A 7,814-nucleotide genomic window follows, 5' to 3' on the forward strand; every position below is an offset into this window, starting at 1 on the left:
CTGGCACAGCTCGTCGCTCATCAAACTAGACCCCCGGTCGCTGTGGATAAAGGCGGGGTAGCCAAACATTGTGAAAATCTGCCACAAGGCCCTGATGACAGTGGCCATGGAAGTGTCCAGTCAAGCGATGGCGAAAGGGAAGTGTGAGTACTCGTCCACTACCATGAGAAAGTAGACGCCATCACTGCTGGTGGCAGAGACGCCGTTACGTCAGCCGGAAGTGACGTCACGCCGTAAGCCGGAAGTGATGTTACTGTAGTTCTCAGTGAGCGGCGCTGGTGAGGGAGGGGGCTGGTGCAGATGCTTGGGGCATATGCTGTGATTGTCGCTGGCGGGGCCGGATGTTGCACGGTCGAAGTCGGGAAAGGGGAAAGTTGTCGCACTGACAATGCTGCCTTCCAGGACACGCTCGTGGGGGAGGGGTTTGCGGGGGAGGTGGAGAGGTCATAGAGGGCCGCTGAGCTGCCAGCAGGTTTAGAGAGGCACACTTTTGCAAAGTGGCCTTTCTTGCCCCATCGGGAACAATACTGGTTCCTTGCTGGGCAGTTTTGGCGCGATCGTTGATTTGACCCACTCCAGAACCCACAGTACTTACAGGGGCGCCGGGCACCTGCCACAGCGACGTTCTCCTCCCCAGCTCGGCCTGGGGCTGCAGTGTGAGAAGGCCATGAGGGAGCCTGGGGAAACCTGGAATCGAAGGCTTCGACGTGCAGGGCTGCTGCTTTCAGGGTTTGGACCATTTCCACAGTCCTGGTTAGGGCATAGATGTTGTCTTGCAGCAGCTTCTGCCGGATGGCCCTTGAGCGTAGCCCTCGGACGAAGGCATCCCGGATCAGCCTCTCGACCTCCTCTACACCTATCCTGGGTTCAGCCAGACACAGTCGGACCAACTCTCGCAAGTGTCCCAGGTAAGACTCAGCCGTCTCCCCGGGTTGCTGGGCTCGGGTGTTGAGGAGTACCTTGCACAGACCACATTCATGGGGGGCTTGTACAAGTTCTCGTGGGTGTCCATTGCGCTCTTGAACATGGAGCAGCCTTTGGTTACCTGGATGGCGAGGGGACCCAGCTTTGACCGGAGTAGGACCAACCTCTTCCGATCGGATTCCAGGATGTCGTCCTCGTGTGTCACGATGATTGCCTCGACTGCATGCTGCCAGATCTCAAAGTGTGTCTGGGCTTCCGAGTGGCGTGGGTTGACCTTGAGGCTCCCTGCGCACAGGAGTTTTTCCATAGCTGCTGTGGGAAAATTTTGTGGATTAAATTGTGGTGCACTGTTTGCCAGAATCAGACACACACAAAGATAAAGACTGTACAACAGGCTTTAATCCACAAAGACTTCCACAGAGCCAGGCTGGCTGTGGCTGCAGCAACTCTGAATGAGACCTCGGAAGGCCAGCACAGGCTTATTATCCCAGAGGGTGATTGACACCCAACCGGGTGGGGCTTGATCCAATCAGGCCGACTGATTGACAGCCGGCCAGATGTTGTCCTGTCCCCTTACACTCCTGCAGGTACAGAGATTTCCCCCTGCAGTAGGCCAGTGGTGTACCATCACACATTACAAAGGAGACTGACAATCTAAAATTTTGGGGATGGGGGGGGGGGGGGGGGGAAATCTCTTGAATCAGTCAATAATCAGATATTAGCCTTTAGTTTTGAGTTCTAGTAATTTCCTTATGAAACCCTCATAATCCTTTGAATTAAGAAACTATCCATATTTATTTTCTGAAGAGACTTGTATTTTATGAAGCTGTCGATTTCTCTCTAATACAACAACACAAAAATATTTTGAGAGCTGAGTATCAATCTTCAGTCTTGGCCTCATGAATAACCAATTCACAGCTATTATAGTAGTTTTGGTAATTTAATGCACACATGTTTAGTGCTGCAATGCAACTCATAAATCAAACTTGCCAAATGATCTCCACTGCTAAAAGACTCAAGACTCCTCATTCTGGGTTGGATAGTCATATTCTGATTTAAACTGCATTTGAGATTCTCAAGTGAATTAAGATTTTTTTTCCAAAATGAATACAAATGCACAAAAAAGAACCACAGCAAGTCGCAAATGCAAGAATCGCTAACAAGTATGCTCAAATCCATTCTATGCACGCTAGTCAATTGCTAGGCCACATAGTTGGAGTCTCATCAGAATCAGAACCACAGCTAATGGACCATAAAAATGCTCCTTCTGATCCCATTTACTACTGAACTACTTTCCATTCATGTGCATTGTCCATGAGACTAAATTTCTAAAACCATCTTTTTTTAATGGCCCCTGTAGGATTCCAAGTAATTCGACATTTTTAATCATGAACAGCTATAAATCTACATTCTCAATGCCCAACATTCGCAAAGGTCAGACAGGAGTCACACTACTATTCAAGCATAGAAAGGCAGCATTTTTAAAAAAATCAAAAGTTAATATTTATTTTCTCTTTTTCTCTCTAAGTTTTGTTAATTAACATCACTACTTCACAAGACTGAGTGTCATCAAATGTTTGAAACTTCATCTAATAATTATAGTGTGTGATTGCTCATAGGAATCCACAATAAATTTTGTTTACAGTCTTGCTTTTAAAATGAATAACTTAAAATGGTATTGCATCTGAAAATACTCTTCAGATGGTGCTGTGCAATAGGCCCGTCATCAAAGGCAAAAGAGAGAAATTCTCTGTGTGATTAGCATGCATGGTTTGGCTTTCTAACAGTAAGAGAATCGGGCCTTATGAAAGCCAAGATGAGCAACTAAGAATAGCATTGAAGCAAACCAAGTTTTCTGCAAAGAAGAAAGATCTTATCTTGGCCGTAGAGGCATCTAGTACAACTGTAAAATATTATTGCTGGCTTCAGATGACAGATAAGCTAGTAGAACCTTAGGCTCAAGCAAGTTTTCATACTCTGTCATGGTTTTCTTAAGTAGTCTATTCCCCAGATAGTTTCTTCAACAGGTTAACAGGCTTCAAAAATCACAGCAATATTGTCAATCATGGGGGAGGTCACGTGATGGTGGTCAGCGAGTTGGAGCTGAATCCCGGAGCTCCACTGGAAATTATAGAAAAGACGGGAAAAAAGTTAAAATCAAATTTACCAGCAAAGTAAAGAAAAAAGATGGGGAAAAAAGGATAAAAAGTCCATAATGAAATGTGCAGCCCCAGGACATCAGGACTGCGGGGCGAGGAGGTTGGTGGGCCTACTCAAGGCTGCCACAGGAGGACATCGCAGGTGACTCTTCATTAAAGAGAGTCAAGTCGGGCAGGCAGTGAAGAGCTTGCGAGCAGCGACGATGGCTGCTGGACATCACGTCCATGGGCAGCGGCGAGAGGAGGCAGCAGTAGCGGCATTAAACAAGTCGGGGATGATGCGGGAGATCGAGGACTAGTGGCAATAGGCAGGAACGGGATCGCAGGCGATGCCAGGAGAGCGGCCCGACCTGCGGTCTAGATGGACACCCACGGGTAGCAGGTGAGAGGTCAGGAAACAGTAATGTAGAGTGTGATGGTGAAATGGAAGAGGAGAAAGGTGGAAGGCAAGGCCCATTGGGAGAGGAGACGCTTACTGGTGGAGGTAGTCACGGAGGCCTCGGAGGCCACATTAAAGACTGTTTAAAGCGACTTTCAAAAGAAATGGGGGAGGTAAAGAGGGTAGTGACAGATCTGACAGGATGAGTTTCTCATGTGAAGGACAGAATAGAGAGAGTGGAGGATACCGTGGAACAACTGGAAAGTTAGAGGGATGTCTGGAACACTGAAAAGGAGGAAATCCTGAAGACATTAGACAGGTTTGAAAATTTTAACAGAAGAAAAAATGTTAAAATTGTGGGATTAAAGGAAGAGGTGGAGGGGAATGATTTAATCATATTTATTAAGGATTGGATACTGGGAGTTCTGGGTGAGAATAGGTAGAAGGGAGATTTCAGGATGGACTGGGCATGCAGGTCTTTTCTTCTCAAGCTGGGGGTGGGGGGTTGTCCAGCCAAGTTTAGGGGTAGAAAGACCCTTTTCTTTCCAGATACCAGCGTAGTGTTGTTGAAGTGAAGGAAACAGTTTGATGAGGTGAAAAAGTTCTTGCAAGGCAACAGGGTGGATGTAGGCTATTATACCTGGCTAAAGGTGATATTGCCCAGGGGGACAAAATCTTTTACACAGAGGCAAAGGAGGCGATGAAATCCCTAAAGGCCACCCGGGAGGAGGGGCAATAAGCCAGGGGAGAGGGTTGCTGGTGGAGGGATTATGCATGTGTGTGTGTAATGTATATAGTAAATATACTGTATTAAGATCTATCTAAAGTGATGATGTTATTTGGGGATGTATATATGAGAGGAGCTCAGGGGTGATAAGGGAGGGGAGGGTAAGGGATAAGATGGGTGCTGTGGGCATGCTTCAGTTTGGTCAGGGCATTGGCATCAACCATAGGGATAGTGGCACATGGAGAAGGGGGTTTAGGGGGGATGGAAGGTGGAGGAGGGGTTGAATGTGGGACAAAGGGGGCGGAAGATAAGGGCCAAGGGAAGACCAGAAAGCAGGGCGGTGGGGGGGAGATATTAGGAAGACCCTGAGTTAATTGATAAGATCATAAGGTGGTAAGTATGAATGTCAACAGGATTTATGGTCTGATAAAGAGGAAAAGTGTCTTGGCACACCTTAAAAATTTGCAGGTGGCCATAGTATTTTTACAAGAAACCCATCTCATGAACACAAATTTGAAGAGAGGGTGGGTGGGTCAAGTGCTGTCACCCTCCTTCAGTTCCGAATCCAGGGGAGTAGCTAACCTGATAGGGAAGAATGTTTAAGTGGCAGTCTGGTGATCACTGACCCTGCAGAGAGATTGTGATGATGCGTTGTCAAACATACTTGGAATTCTGAACCCTGATGAATGTATATGCCCCGATCTATGATGATGAAAAGTTTATATAGGATATATTTTTGTAAGTATCTGAAGGGGGCAGGGAGAAGGTGCTGATTGGAGGGGATTTCAATTTTTGTCTGGATCCAGCCATGGATAAATAGGTGAAAGAGGTCACAAGGGCTGAATCTTATAGAAGTCTGGATGAGGATGAATCCAAGAGTGAGAGACTACTCTTTTTATTCATGGCAACATGACTCCTGCACTTGTACTGACCTTTTCTTAGCATCAGCCCAATTGGAGGGTAGGACAGTGGAAGGTGAGCACAAGGTGCAGCTGCTATCGGATCATTCGTCTTTGGTGGTATCGATCTTAATGCCGGATAAACAGCCCCCAGCGAATAGATGGTGCCTGAACACGACATTGTTAGAAAAAATGGAAGTTTGTAGCTTTGTGAGAGCTCAGATAAATTTATTCTATGAGACAAACCGCCCCTCTGCACAGGATAATTTCCTGATATTGGACACATTCAAGGCTTCTTTAAGAGGCCAGATAATTGGATACACCGAGAATTTTTAAAAAAAAGAGTATATGAAAAAGGTTAATGATCTGGAATTGGAGATAACACAAATGAAAAAGGACTATTAAAGGGTGGGCATGAAAGAGAAGTATGGAAACTTGGAGAATCAGAAGCCTAAGTACAATACGCAAACATATAGGATGGAAAAGTTTAAGATCTAGACAGCAGTACTATTAGCTAGGGGAGAGGGCCCATAATGGCAGGTGAGGGTGAAGAAGGCCTCCAGAACAATCAATATGATTCATACAGAGGAAAGCAAGATCTCATACAAGCCTAAAGAAATAAATGACGTACTGTAATGGATAAATATTGGGAGGAATTTGGTAAGATTAGAGAGGGTTACATTCATACACACTTTAAAACAGATCTTATTTGAAATACTAAGAATTCAGATTCAGTAACATTGCAGAAACTTTGGAGAATTATATGCACATTTCACAAGTAGATGCTAATTGAAATAACGTCATAAAATGAATAGACCATTTTCTTGGAGGAGACAAACTGGCTGTTTGCAAGTACCTACAGAGTGCTCACAGAAAGGTCACATCTGAGATTTGTTTACCTAAGACAACAGCTTGAACAAGAAGGATAACTCCTGTGGTTTGCTGAAGAAGGTGGGGGTTTTTGCAAGTGAGAGTCACATGGGCTTTCTGGCAGTTGGAGAGAGAGAGAGAGAGAGAGAGAGAGAAGACAAGCTCAACAAGCTCTCTCAGCTAGTGTGTGTGTGACACCGAAAGAGACTGAACAGTCACAGCTGAAACAAGCCAGGAAAAGCTGGTGGGAAACAGAAAGTTCCAGAGTGGCGGATTATTGGCAGTGCTCTCTATCTGATGTTTCTCTTGAAATAAGTGGAACAGAAAGGGACTCTGTGATAGCCTGAAAGCAAGAGGTTATCATCTGGAGAACCCTGATGGGGCAAGTTTCATCAGTGAAACATTGAGGTGACTAATGGTGGTACCTCAGTTGTGGAAATCTTGGAACAACACATCTCTCTCTGCAAACCCTACAAGAACCTTCCTGAGTGGTAAACATTTACCTTTTGAGCACCAAAGCCTGGTGAACTTTGTGCATGTTAAATTCTGTGCACAATATAAGAATTGTCTGCCACCAGAGAACTTGGAAGAAGTGAGATTGAACTGTGAACAAAATAACTTTTTTTAAATTTACACACACATTATAGATGCATGCTTAGAATTAGAAGGGGGTTAATTTGGGGTTGTTAATTTAATAGAGATAAGTTAAATTTTGATTCTGTTTTCATGTTTAAAGGTCATTAAAACTAATTTTTGATTAAATAACCATTTGTCGTGGTGAATATCTATTGCTGCTAGGTTTTGGGGTCCTTTGGGCTCATAACAGTATTTAAAGGATTCTATGAAGAACTTTATAAATCAGAGTCAGTAGGAGACCCCACCAAAATAGACAAGTTCTTGCGTCCATTGGAATTGCCAAATTTAGGACAGGCAGAGCAAGAGGGACTGAGTGCTCCATTTATTAATGGAATGAAAAATGGAATGGACTCTGGGCTCTTTACAGGCGGGCAAGTCCCCAGGTGTGTATGGCTTCCCTGCCAATTTTTACAAGGAGTTCAAGGGCCTCTTGTTGCCCCTTCTTATGAAGGTGGTGGATCAGGCAGTGGAGACGCATACCCTCCCAGAATCTTTCTCAACAGCGATCATTACAGTAATATCAAAAATGACAGGGATCCCATGAAACCTGCCTCATATAGGCTTAACTCTTTGCTTAATACAGATTACAAAATTATTGCAAAAGCATTAGCAAACAGGCTGGCAAAACACCTGCCAAAGTTAACTAACCCAGATCAGGTAGGTTTTATAGAAAAGAGGCAATTAGCGAATAACATAGCTAGATTGCTAAGTGTTATACATCTAGTACATTCAAGGGCAGACCCAGGAGTGGCCATAGCTTGGAATGCAGAGAAGGCCTTTGACAGATTGGAGTGGGATTTTCTGTTCAAGGTGCTGGAGAAATTCAAACTGGGACAGACATTTATCAATTGGTTAAGGCTCTTTTCCATCAACCTTGAGCCAAAATTATTACAAACGGGCAGGTATCTTCAGTGTTTTACTTGAACAGGTCAAGTGGACAGGGTTGCCCTTTGTCACTGGTCCTATTTATAATAGCTTTGGAGCCGGTGACAGAGGCCATATGGCAGGATCCAAACATAAGAGGGTTGAAGGTGGGCCAGATGGAACACAAAATCAACCTTCTTGTTGATTATGTGCAAGTATATTTGATGAATCTCAGGGGATCACTGAGGACAATACTGGAGGATTATGGCAAGGTTTAGGGGTACAAAATAAATTTGGATAAGAGCGAGGTTATTTCCCTGAAAAATAAGAATTGCATTCAGTATCAACATGACAGT

The sequence above is a fragment of the Narcine bancroftii genome, chromosome 1, assembly GCF_036971445.1.
Source record: "Narcine bancroftii isolate sNarBan1 chromosome 1, sNarBan1.hap1, whole genome shotgun sequence".
NCBI classification, from domain to species: Eukaryota; Metazoa; Chordata; class Chondrichthyes; order Torpediniformes; family Narcinidae; genus Narcine; species Narcine bancroftii.